General features: G+C 39.1%; 1 pseudogene; it reads left to right on the top strand.

The window, feature by feature from the left end:
• The window catches only part of LOC110790699 (cysteine-rich receptor-like protein kinase 44), a 58,117-nt pseudogene that overhangs the window by 43,131 nt on the left and 2,343 nt on the right, over positions 1-12,643 (top strand).

Below are 12,643 nucleotides of genomic sequence, written 5' to 3'. Positions count from 1 at the left end.
ACTATCCAATATGAGAACGTCTAAGTTTTCAGTCAAGAGGACGCCTGTCCATCTGTCCGGCTGAAAAATAGTTCTATTTGACCTACGAGGGGCAACAACGTTTTGAGGAACTACTCCCACTGGCTCTTCTAAAGACCTTGGAGGTTCATCAACTTGAACTGCTTTTAAAGAGGTCCGAGTTCGTTGTTCGTCTCGAATCTCTTCGAGGTCTATTATTCTCCCACTTGTCAATTTGGAAATATGATTTCTTTCCAAAAAGACACTGTCACGAGCAACGAATACCTTGTTGTCTGACTTGTTGTAGAAGTAATACCCCATAGTTTCTTTTGGATACCCAACGAAGAAACATTTGTCAGATTTAGGTTGTAGCTTGTCCGAAATTAATCGCTTGACATATGCTTCGCAACTCCAAATCTTCAGAAAAGACAACTTTGGAAGTCTCCCAGTCCATAATTCGTATGGAGTCTTTTCAACAGCTTTTGACGGAGCAAAATTCAGTGTGAGTGATGCAGTTTGCAACGCATGTCCCCAGAACTGTAAAGGAAGTTCGACTTGACCCATCATTGACCTGACCATATCGAGTAAGGTCCTGTTTCTCCGTTCCGACACTCCATTCCATTGAGATCCCTAGATTTTTGTAAGTGTTGATTTGGAAGGCAATTTTTTAAAACTCAATATTACTTGGACCTAGTTGTTTCTATGTTGGTTCGATTATTTAGTGAACTTAAAACTAATCGATTCATAGGAAACAACCTGTTCATGCAAAGCATACATACATTCATACATTCACGCATAATATATATATATATATATATATATATATATATATATATATATATATATATATATATATATATATATATATATATATATATATATATATATATATATATATATATATATATATATATATATATATATATATATATATATATATATATATAAATTGCATAAATAATTGGTGATCTAGTATGGCCCAAAACTTTTGTCTTGAAGCATCCAATCTTCATCACCTCCTTGTTAGCTTGGCATCGTCTTGAATCTTCGTTCAAATGCTAACTTAAAGTTCTAAACTTAGAAATACTTGAAAATAATAAATTACATCAAAATTTCCATGGTACGCAGACCATATTTAAAACTTTACATTCAAAGATAGAACGGTGCGCAGACCGTATTTAACTATCCTAAATTTGGCCATACTAGTCACTTGGAGTACTTGCATTGCATAAAATATATATTCTACGCATTCACCCATTCGTATGCTAAAACGAATGGCCCATGTTAATATGCAAGTATTTACGTGAATTAATTAAAATTCACGTTCACATAAACGCGTCCTAAAAGATTAATCAATTTCCAAATTATTAATCCTTAGACTTTATTCTAATTAAAATTGAATTTAATTAAAATAATGCGACCTACGAAATAATTAAAATAATTATTTCATTTTAATTTCATTTAGTGGCTCCCACTCAAACCAATAATTATTCCGGATAATTAATTATGAAATATTAAATTAAAACTCGCGGCCTGGCCCAAGCAAATAAAATATTGAATTAAAAATCCCGTTAGCCCAAATTAATGCAAATACACGAAGCACAATTAATTAAATGATTTAAAAAAAAAAAATTTAATCAAACGGCCTATGCTTGCGCCCAGCCCGTCGTGCGAGAGGCCCAAGATCACACGAGCATTGCACGCGCGCGCCCAGCCCATCGCACCGCATAGCATGCCATCGCTCGCCCATCGCTCGCGCGCCATGCCTCGCCCATCGCTCGCGCGTCATGCCTTGCGCATGCGCATCGCGTACCCGCAGCCTAGCTGCCCTTCGTTGCGTGTGTGTTGTGCATCGTGGGCGCTCGACGTCGCAAGCATCGAGCTTTGCTTCGTCGCAGCCCCGCAGGCATCGCCCGCCCCTGCCTTGCCTAGCGCGCACGAGGCACGCAGCTCGTGCTGCTGCCCGTGTCGCATGGCACGGCTCCGCATAACGGCCTCGTATGGCTCGACGAGCCATACTTCCATCATGCCTATGTTCGTGTTTTTGGTTCGTAAAACGGTCCAACCTAATTAAAATTAAATTTTAATTCACGAACTTGCATTAATTTTTTTTTTCAAAAAGTTACGATTTAATTTTTCGAAAAACAACGATTTTTAACGATTTAATAAACTTTAACGACAATCCAATTTCGTAAAATTAATAAATCAAGGGCTAACAATATTCAAACTTTTAAGAACAATCGAATCAACTTTAAAATTTGAACATTTAATTAATAAAATCCGAAATTTTACATCGTTCGTAAACAATTAAATTTCAGATTATTAATAAATTGGTTTAAGTGTGATTAAAATTAACGAAACCATTCAAAATTTTAATTCAATAATTTTTAAAATTTGCCACTGACCCATGAAATTATACACCCTTCCCCAATTAACTGAATTATTAAACCAAAATTAATTAAAATTCAATTAGGGTTGTAAATTTTACGAATTGGGGAAAGGCAAAAATTAGGGTTTATACTTATCGGAAAAATCTGAAAATTTAACCATAGATCAAGCATGTACCCAGAAACATTGTGTCAAAATTTCAAGCAATTCCGAGTAGTTTAGGTCGACCTTTTAATTGAATTACTATCCGACACATTTAATTTTTAATGAAAAATTAACAAAAACGCCCAAAAACCGATGCTTCGAGGCCTGTTTTCGCAATTCTATTCGCATGAGTTGATCTTAGAAAATTTTTTTCATTCAGATTAGGGTTTTAAAAATCGAAAAAGCGAATATTTTTGATTTCGGAACTGCCAATTTCGCAATTAATCCCATAATTCGAAAAAATTCCGAAAAATCAACAAAAATTCCAAAAAATTCGACAATGCAAAAACAATAATAATCATGCTAATTCATGCTTTGAATACATAAGGCTCATGATACCAGTGTAGGGGAATACAGTTATCCATAATAACATGTGCGGAACAATCCCCAAAGCCAGGAAACATGTATAAAGCACAGATTAAGCAAACTTACATTCGAAGCGTGTTTTCCACAATAATCTATCAACGAACACGAACAAAGAACTCCACTTGTCGTTCCTCTACTTGGTTCACCGACACGATCAGATCCGTCTTGATTATCGTAGCTTAGACAATCGATCAAGAGATTTGCTTTTTGGGATGAACACACTATGGAGGCACAGAGAGAATTAGGGTTCTCTGTTTTCTCCTAGGGTTGTGTGTAATCTGAATTGTGATTGCCTCAGTTGGAAATTAGGTCATAAGGTTATTTACATAACCTTAATGAACCGACCAAGCCCGTAGGCCAGGCCGGCCAGCAAACCCGCGCAGCATCACACGGACACGCGCAGCGAGCTGGGCCGTGGGCTGCGCTGCTGCTGCTGTGTCGTGCTCTTGGCCCGCACGCGCACACAGCTGCTCAGCCATGGGCCAGCGCTGTTGTGTCGCCTTGCTTGCTTGCCTAGCGCGCGCGCCCATGGGCCTTGAGTGCTTCGTGCACTCGGCTCGTGGGCCGCTCCTCGTATCCATGTTTAATATATTTCCGATAAATTATTTATCGTTTCCTATAAGACGAATCACCGTCGTACGATACGATTTATTCGTTTCGCCTAGCTTACGAATATTCGCGATACGATATACGATTACGATGCAAGGTCGTATCGTATAATACGTTTCCAACTTAAATCCCGAAAAGCTATTAAATGAATTTCCGATTCATTTAATCCGGTGATCTGTTACGTGTAATTGGTGTGACCTTGTAGGTTCAGTCAAGAGTAAGTTGTGAGTTCAATATCCATTAGAACTCACTGATCGGAAGCATTGCTCCAGCTAGCTGTTCTGATCACTTGATCTCACTGAATTAATTGTTCGCAATTAATCTGAACCTTGGTATTAGACTTAATGCACCTTGGGTGAAGGACATATTTCCTTCACATCCGGCAAATCAACCAAATCCCAGACTTGATTTTCAGACATGGAGTCTATTTCAGATTGCATGGCCTCTAACCATTTAATGGAGCTTGGGCTCGTCATAGCTTGCTTGTAAGTCAAAGGTTCATCACTATCCAATATGAGAACGTCTAAGTTTTCAGTCAAGAGGACGCCTGTCCATCTGTCCGGCTGAAAAATAGTTCTATTTGACCTACGAGGGGCAACAACGTTTTGAGGAACTACTCCCACTGGCTCTTCTAAAGACCTTGGAGGTTCATCAACTTGAACTGCTTTTAAAGAGGTCCGAGTTCGTTGTTCGTCTCGAATCTCTTCAAGGTCTATTATTCTCCCACTTGTCAATTTGGAAATATGATTTCTTTCCAAAAAGACACTGTCACGAGCAACGAATACCTTGTTGTCTAACTTGTTGTAGAAGTAATACCCCATAGTTTCTTTTGGATACCCAACGAAGAAACATTTGTCAGATTTAGGTTGTAGCTTGTCCGAAATTAATCGCTTGACATATGCTTCGCAACCCCAAATCTTCAGAAAAGACAACTTTGGAAGTTTCCAAGTCCATAATTCGTATGGAGTCTTTTCAACAGCTTTTGACGGAGCACGATTCAGTGTGAGTGATGCAGTTTGCAACGCATGTCCCCAGAACTGTAAAGGAAGTTCGACTTGACCCATCATTGACCTGACCATATCGAGTAAGGTCCTGTTTCTCCGTTCCGACACTCCATTCCATTGAGATCCCTAGATTTTTGTAAGTGTTGATTTGGAAGGCAATTTTTTAAAACTCAATATTACTTGGACCTAGTTGTTTCTATGTTGGTTCGATTATTTAGTGAACTTAAAACTAATCGATTCATAGGAAACAACCTGTTCATGCAAAGCATACATACATTCATACATTCACGCATAATATATATATATATATATATATATATATATATATATATATATATTAAATTGCATAAATAATTGGTGATCTAGTATGGCCCAAAACTTTTGTCTTGAAGCATCCAATCTTCATCACCTCCTTGTTAGCTTGGCATCGTCTTGAATCTTCGTTCAAATGCTAACTTAAAGTTCTAAACTTAGAAATACTTGAAAATAATAAATTACATCAAAATTTCCATGGTACGCAGACCATATTTAAAACTTTACATTCAAAGATAGATTGGTGCGCAGACCGTATTTAACTATCCTAAATTGGCCATACTAGTCACTTGGAGTACCTGCATTGCATAAAATATATATTCTACGCATTCATCCATTCGTATGCTAAAACGAATGGCCCATGTAAATATGCAAGTATTTACGTGAATTAATTAAAATTCACGTTCACATAAACGCGTCCTAAAAGATTAATCAATTTCCAAATTATTAATCCTTTGACTTTATTCTAATTAAAATTGAATTTAATTAAATTAATGCGACCTACGAAATAATTTAAATAATTATATCATTTTAATTTCAATTAGTGGCTCCCACTCAAACCAATAATTATTCCGGATAATTAATTATGAAATATTAAATTAAAACTCGCGGCCCGGCCCAAGCAAATAAAATATTAAATTAAATATCCTGTTAGCCCAAATTAATGCAAATATACGAAGCCCGACGAATTAAACGATTAAAAAAAAAGTCTAATTGCTGAATCGGGCTAGGCTTGCGCCCAGCCCCGCCTTGCGTGAAGCCCAAGAGCACACGAGCATTGCCCGCACACCCCAGCCCCATCGTGCGTGAGGCGCAAGAGCACACGAGCAATGCCCGCGCGCCCCCAGCCCCTTCGCACCGCATGCGCACCGCGTACCCGCAGCCATGCTGCCCCTGCGTTGCGTGTGTTGTGCATCGAGTGTGCTGGACGTCGCAAGGCTTGCCCTTGCTTCGTCGTAGCCCCGCAAGCGCCCTCGCCTGCCCGTTCCTTGCCTAGCGCGCACGAGGAACGCAGCCTTGCTGCTGCTGCCCGTGTCGCATGGCTAGACGAGCACAATGGCCTCGTATGGCTCGACGAGCCATACTTCCATCATGCCCATGTTCGTGTTTTTGGTTCGTAAAACGGACCAATCTTAATTAAAATTAAATTTAATTCACGAACTTGCATTAATTTTATTTTTCAAAAAAAAAGTTACGATTTAATTTTCGAAAAACAACGATTTTTAACAATTTAATAAACTTTAACGACAATCCAATTTCGTAAAATTAATAAATCAAGGGCTAACAATATTCAAACTTTCAAGAACGATCGAATCAACTTTAAAGTTTGAACTTTTAATTAATAAAATCCGAAACTTTATATCGTTCATAAACAATTAAATTTCAGATTATTAATAATTTGGTTTAAGTGCGATTAAAATTAACGAAACCAATCAAAATTTTAATCCAATAATTTTTAAAATTTTCCACTGACCCATGAAATTATACACCCTTCCCCAATTAACCGAATTATTAAACCAAAATTAATTAAAATTTAATTAGGGTTGTAAATTTTACGAATTGGGGAAAGGCAAAAATTAGGGTTTATACTTATCGGAAAAATCTGAAAATTTAACCATAGATCAAGCATCTACCTAAAAACATTGTGTCAAAATTTCAAACAATTCCGAGTATATTAGGTGGACCTTTTAATAGAATTACTGTCCGACACTTTTAATTTTTAATGAAAAATTAACAAAAACGCCCAAAAAACGATGCTTCCAGGCCTGTTTTCGCAATTCTATTCCCATGAATTGATCTTAGAAAATCGTTTTCCATTCGATTAGGGTTTTAAAAATCAAAAAAGCGAATATTTTTGATTTCGGAACTGCCAATTTCGCAATTAATCCCATAATTCGAAAAAATTCCGAAAAATCAACAAAAATTCCAAAAATTTCGACAATGCAAAAACAATAATAATCATGCTAATTCATGCTTTGAATACATAAGGCTCGTGATACCACTGTAAGGGAATACAGTTAAACATAATAACATGTGCGGAACAATCCCCAAAGCCAGGAAACATGTATAAAGCGCAGATTAAGCAAACTTACATTCGAAGCGTGTTTTCCACGTTAATCCGTCAACGAACACGAACAAAGAACTCCACTTGTCGTTCCTCTACTTGGTTCACCGACACGTCAGATCCGTCTTGATAATCGTAGCTTAGACAATTGATCAAGATACTTTGCTTTTGGGAATAACTCACTTTGGAGGCACAGAGAGAATTAGGGTTCTCTGTGTCTCTAGGGTTTGAGTGTATGAATTGTGTTGTGCGTTGGAAACTAGGTTGTAAGGTTATATCATTAACCTTACTAACCGACCAAGCAAGAAGCAAGGCCGGCTAGCAAGCCGTGCGAGCCAAGCAACGGATACACGCTCGCGCCCAGCGACACACTGCAGGCCGAAGCCCACAGCGCGCGCGCCGAGCAGCTGGGCCGTGGGCCTTGCTCGCTCGTCGCTGCTGCTGCGCTATGCATGCTGTTGCGTGCTCGCGCCCAATGGGCTTGCCTTGCTTGCTCGCGAGATTGCTGGCTCGTTAAGCCTTGCACCCTTACGTGCTTGGCTCGACGGGCCGGCAACTCCAATGCCCTTCGTATTCGCGATTTAATATATTTCCAATATATTATTTATCGTTCGTATACGACGAATCACCGTCGTACGATAAGATTTATTCGTGTCGCCCAGCTTACGAATATTCGCGATACGATATACGATTCCGACAAAGGTCGTATCGTATAATACGTTTCCAACCATTTCCCGAAAAGCTATTAAATGAATTTCCGATTCATTTAATCCGGTGATCTGTTACGTGTCATTGGTGTGACCTTGTAGGTTCAGTCAAGAGTAAGTTGTGAGTTCAATATCCATTAGAACTCACTGATCGGAAGCATTGCTCCAGCTAGCTGTTCCGATCACTTGATCTCACTGAATTAATTGTTCGCAATTAATCTGAACCTTGGTATTAGACTTAATGCACCTTGGGTGAAGGACATATTTCCTTCAGCGCGTCGCTGAGAAGGGGACGCCCCCACGATATTCCATTGTCGATTTATGTCATGATATGTGACTTAGTGTTACCGCTGGCCACCACCAACCTACCGTAACCCTCCTCCTTTATGCGGGCTTGGGGCCGGCAGTGAATGCCGCATATGCGACACTCACAGGCGGGCTTTGGACCGGAAGTGAATGTCGCATATGCGACGATCACAAGCGGAGTACTACTCACTTGTATTTTGCTGAAATTCCAACGCACTAGTTTGACCGTTCATTTCTCTAAATATGTGCGTAGTATTAGTAAAAATTATTAGAAGTTGATATTTTGAAATAAAATGATTGAAATAAATCCAATAATGGATTAACAGTTTTTGTTCAACATTACAAGACTGATATTGCTAGCTACGTCGTACTTACTAATTACACCCGTGACTCCCTCGTAATCGTTTGTGTTCAGATGAAAGCAAACGATCAAGTTTGGACTGGGAAACGCGCTACAAAATTATAACAGGGATAGCTCGAGGCCTCCTTTACCTACATGAAGATTCTCGACTTCGTATTATCCATCGTGACCTTAAAGTAAGCAACATACTTCTAGATGCTGAAATGAATCCCAAGATTGCTGATTTTGGCACGGCGAGGTTGTTTGGTGTTGATCAAACTCAGGGAGACACTAATAGAATCGTCGGTACCCAGTAAGTCTATCATACTACTCCATAACCTTGCGTATTCTCCTTTGGTTTCAAAGTTTTAACTTAAATAACTTTTTTTATGCAGTGGATATATGGCACCAGAATATGTATATCATGGATTATTCTCTGTAAAATCAGATGTTTACAGCTTCGGCGTGCTAGTTTTGGAATCATTACGGGTCAAAGGAATTCTGGGTTCCATAACGAGGAATACACAGACGACCTAATAAGCTATGTAAGTATTCAAGCATGATACTCCGTATTTAATTTCTTTTTCTATATATGTACGTACTTTCTCCGTTACATAAACTTGTAGGATCTCATCATTAAATTCCTTTCATAGGGTGATGAAGAATCGAATGATTCTTAATACTGTAACCAAGCACACACTGAATAAGAGAAATTTTGTGTTTAAAGGCTTAGGCGGCTGATCCTATTTCATTCAATGAAAAAGTGATTGTTACAATGATGTACAAGGTATATATACACATTAAAACCTAGGGATTGATACCTAGTACAATCAGGTAATATTTACAAATAACCTTCACCATTACAGGACAAAATTAGGTGAGTGAAAACCTCCAATGCACGCTGTGCTGCTACAGTCTTTGAGGACCAATGCACTGCTGCAGTCTTTGAGGAGCTTTTCCTCCATATTTCATCACTCCCCCTCAAACTTGGTGTGAGATGGTAGAACTCCAAGTTTGGGAAGTAGGTGATCATGTTGGGCCATGGACATGGGTTTAGTGAAAAGATCAGCAATTTGATCCTTAGATGGGACATAAGAGGTACTGATGCATCCATCAGTAACCTTTTCTCTGATGAAATGGCAATCCAATTCAACATGTTTTGTTCTCTCATGTTGAACTGGGTTAGCAACAATGGATAAGGCTGCTTTGTTGTCACACTTGAGGACAGTAGGGCCTATGTTTTTGAGTCCTAGGTCCTTGAGTAGTTGGGACAACCAGATTACTTCACATGCAGTGAGAGCCATGGCTCTGTACTCTGCTTCGGCTGATGATCTGGCCACCACTTGCTGGTTTTTGGACTACCAAGAGACAGGAGAAGAACCCAATAGTACACAGAACCCAGTGGTGGATTTTCTAGACATAGGGCATCCAGCCCAATCACTGTCTGAATAAGCAGTGATTTTTGCAGCAGATTTAGAAGTTAGGAGTATTCCTTGACCAGGACAGTAGTTAAGGTATCTGAGTAATCTCTTTGCAGCTTGCATATGAGTGGTAGTTGGATTGTGCATGAACTGGCTTAGAGTATGGACTACATAGGAAATGTCAAGTCTTGTGATAGTGAGATAGATTAATCTCCCTATTAATCTCTGGTATTCTGTGGGATTATGGAGACTATCTCCTAACTCAGGTGTGAGTTTAAGATGAGCTTCAATAGGCACTTTCATAGGTTTAGCCTTGTGCATTCCATATTCTTTGATCAAATCCAGAGCATATTTCTTTTGTGATAGGAAGAATCCCTGATTGCTCCTATCCACCTCAATTCCTAAGAAGTATCTCAAAGCTCCTAAATCCTTCATGTGAAAATGAGAGGACATAAGTGTTTTTACTTGCTGTATTAATGATTCATCATTTCCAGCTATGAGTAAGTCATCCACATAGACTAACATAGCTACAAAATACTTTCCCACCACCTGAGTGAATAGAGAGTAGTCAGTTTTGGGTTGCTCAAAACTGAATTGTTTTAGGGTTGATGATAGTTTTGCAAACCAATGTCTGGGGGCTTGTTTTAACCCATAGAGTGACTTTTTGAGTTTGCAAACTTGAGTTGGCTTGGTGTGATCTTTCTCTGTGATTTTACTGTTCCACTTTGTAAATCCTGCAGGGAGAGTCATGTACACTTCTTCTTCTAATTCCCCATGTAGGAAAGCATTTTTGACATCCATTTGCACCACAATCCAATCCTCTATGGCAGCTACAACTAGGAGAGCTCTCACTGTTGTCATTTTTGCAACAGGAGCAAATGTTTCCCCATAGTCAACTCCATATTTTTGTCTGCATCCCAATACTACCAGTCTTGCTTTGTATCTGTCCAAAGCACCATACCTGTCTCTCTTGGTTTTATACAACCGCTTGTTCCCAATAGCTTTCTTCCGTGGAGGAAGATCAGTTATCTCCCATGTGCCATTGCTCTCTAATGCCTCTATTTCCTCATTCATAGCTTTTCTCCATTTTTCCAACTTAACTGCTTCTTTGAACTGTATGGGGTCATCAGCACCTATAAGGGCAGCAAGAAAGCTGGCAAAGGAAGGTTGCATTATGGTGAACACCATGTTGGCTACATGAGTGACTTCACTGTCTGTGGTTGAGTCTGGTATGTTATGCTCATAATCCATCAACCAAGAAGGGGTTTTTTTAGGTTTGGAGGTTCTTCTTGGAGCTTCTGGAGTGGCTTGGACATGTGTTTGTGTTTGAGAGGGTGAAGGTTCAGGAGAGCTTGGCATGGATTGTGGTGAGTTTGGTGGGGATTCAGTGGGTGTATTTTCAGTTTCATCACACTCTGAAGGTCCATCAGTTTCAACTACAGTGGGCATAGGAACAGGCAAGGGTTCTCTGTAGGGGAGAGTTGTGTTGTGTTTGTTGTAGGGGAATACTGTTTCATGGAACTTTACATCTCTGGAGACAAATCTCTGTTGAGTGCTCAGGTTCAGGAGTTTGTAGCCCTTCTGAGTAATAGGGTAACCTAAGAACACACATGGAACTGCTCTTGCAGCAAACTTGTCCTTCCCCACATTAGGATTGTATGCCATTGCCAGACATCCAAATACCTTCATCGCTGAGTAATCTGGTTTCTTGCCAAACAGTTTCTTATAAGGTGTTACACCTTTCAGCACTGCGTTGGGAAGTCTATTGATGATGTAAGTTGCTGTCAAGACACAATCACCCCAAAACTTGAGTGATAGTCCAGCTTGAAATCTTAGAGCTCTTGCCATTTCCAACACATTCCTATGCTTTCTTTCCACTCTTCCATTCTGATTTTTCCTATCCACACAGGATGTTTGGTGCACAATTCCTAGATTTGCAAAGAACTTTTTGCATTGCTTATCATCAAACTCTAAGGCATTGTCAGATCTAATTACTTTGACTACTGCATCAAATTGAGTTTTCACAAATTTGACAAAGTCCATATTGTGTTGTATGATTCAGATTTTTCTCTCAACAGGTGTAGCCAAGTTGCCCTAGAAAAATCATCTACAATGGTCATGAAATACCTGTAGTTCCCTCTAGCATTCACCTTATATGGGCCCCATATGTCAAGATGTATTAGTTAAAATTTTGAGCTAGCACAAGAATAACTAACAGGGTAGGGAAGTTTGGTGAATCTGGTCATAGGACATGTCAAACAAACAGCATCCTTATCACAATAAACATTTGCAATACAACCAGTTTTCATAACTTTGTTCATTGGAGCATGCCCCAATCTATTATGCCAAATAGTACACAATTCTAAATTAGCTAATTTAAATTACAGTCAACAATAGTGGTTTGTATTACACTGTTAGCTAAATTAGGTTGCTTCTGCTGGTGACCTTGCCTCTTATTTGTTCTCTCTACTGCTGCATCACTCTTCTCAGTTTCTTCCAAGTAGTACAGACCACCATGTAACCTTCCCAAAGCTCTAGTTTTCAGAGTTGCACAATCCTGAATCACACGCAATTCATCATGGAATTAAACTTCACACTTATTATCTTGTATTAACTTACCCACAGAGATCAAGTTGTGTTTAAACTCAGGGACATATAACACATTTTTCAACTTTAAATCATTTCCTAGAGTGACAGTCCCTATGTGAGTTATGCTAGCAGTTTTCCCATTAGGCAAGTTAATTTTTGAACTCCCATGGACTTTAACAGCATGTTCTAAAGTGTTGTTGTTTCCAATCATGTGGTATGATGCTCCTGAGTCTATGATCCAACCTTTCATAACACTAAAAGCATTGGAGCATGATATCATACCTGCAAATCCAGTGTCCACTTCCTCATCTGTGTCATAGCTAGACTTCTTGTGG

The sequence above is a fragment of the Spinacia oleracea genome, chromosome 6 (assembly GCF_020520425.1).
Source record: "Spinacia oleracea cultivar Varoflay chromosome 6, BTI_SOV_V1, whole genome shotgun sequence".
In the NCBI taxonomy this organism is placed as follows: Eukaryota; Viridiplantae; Streptophyta; class Magnoliopsida; order Caryophyllales; family Amaranthaceae; genus Spinacia; species Spinacia oleracea.
The sequence above is the reverse complement of the archived record's forward strand: the minus strand, read 5'-3'. Positions and strand labels throughout refer to the sequence as shown.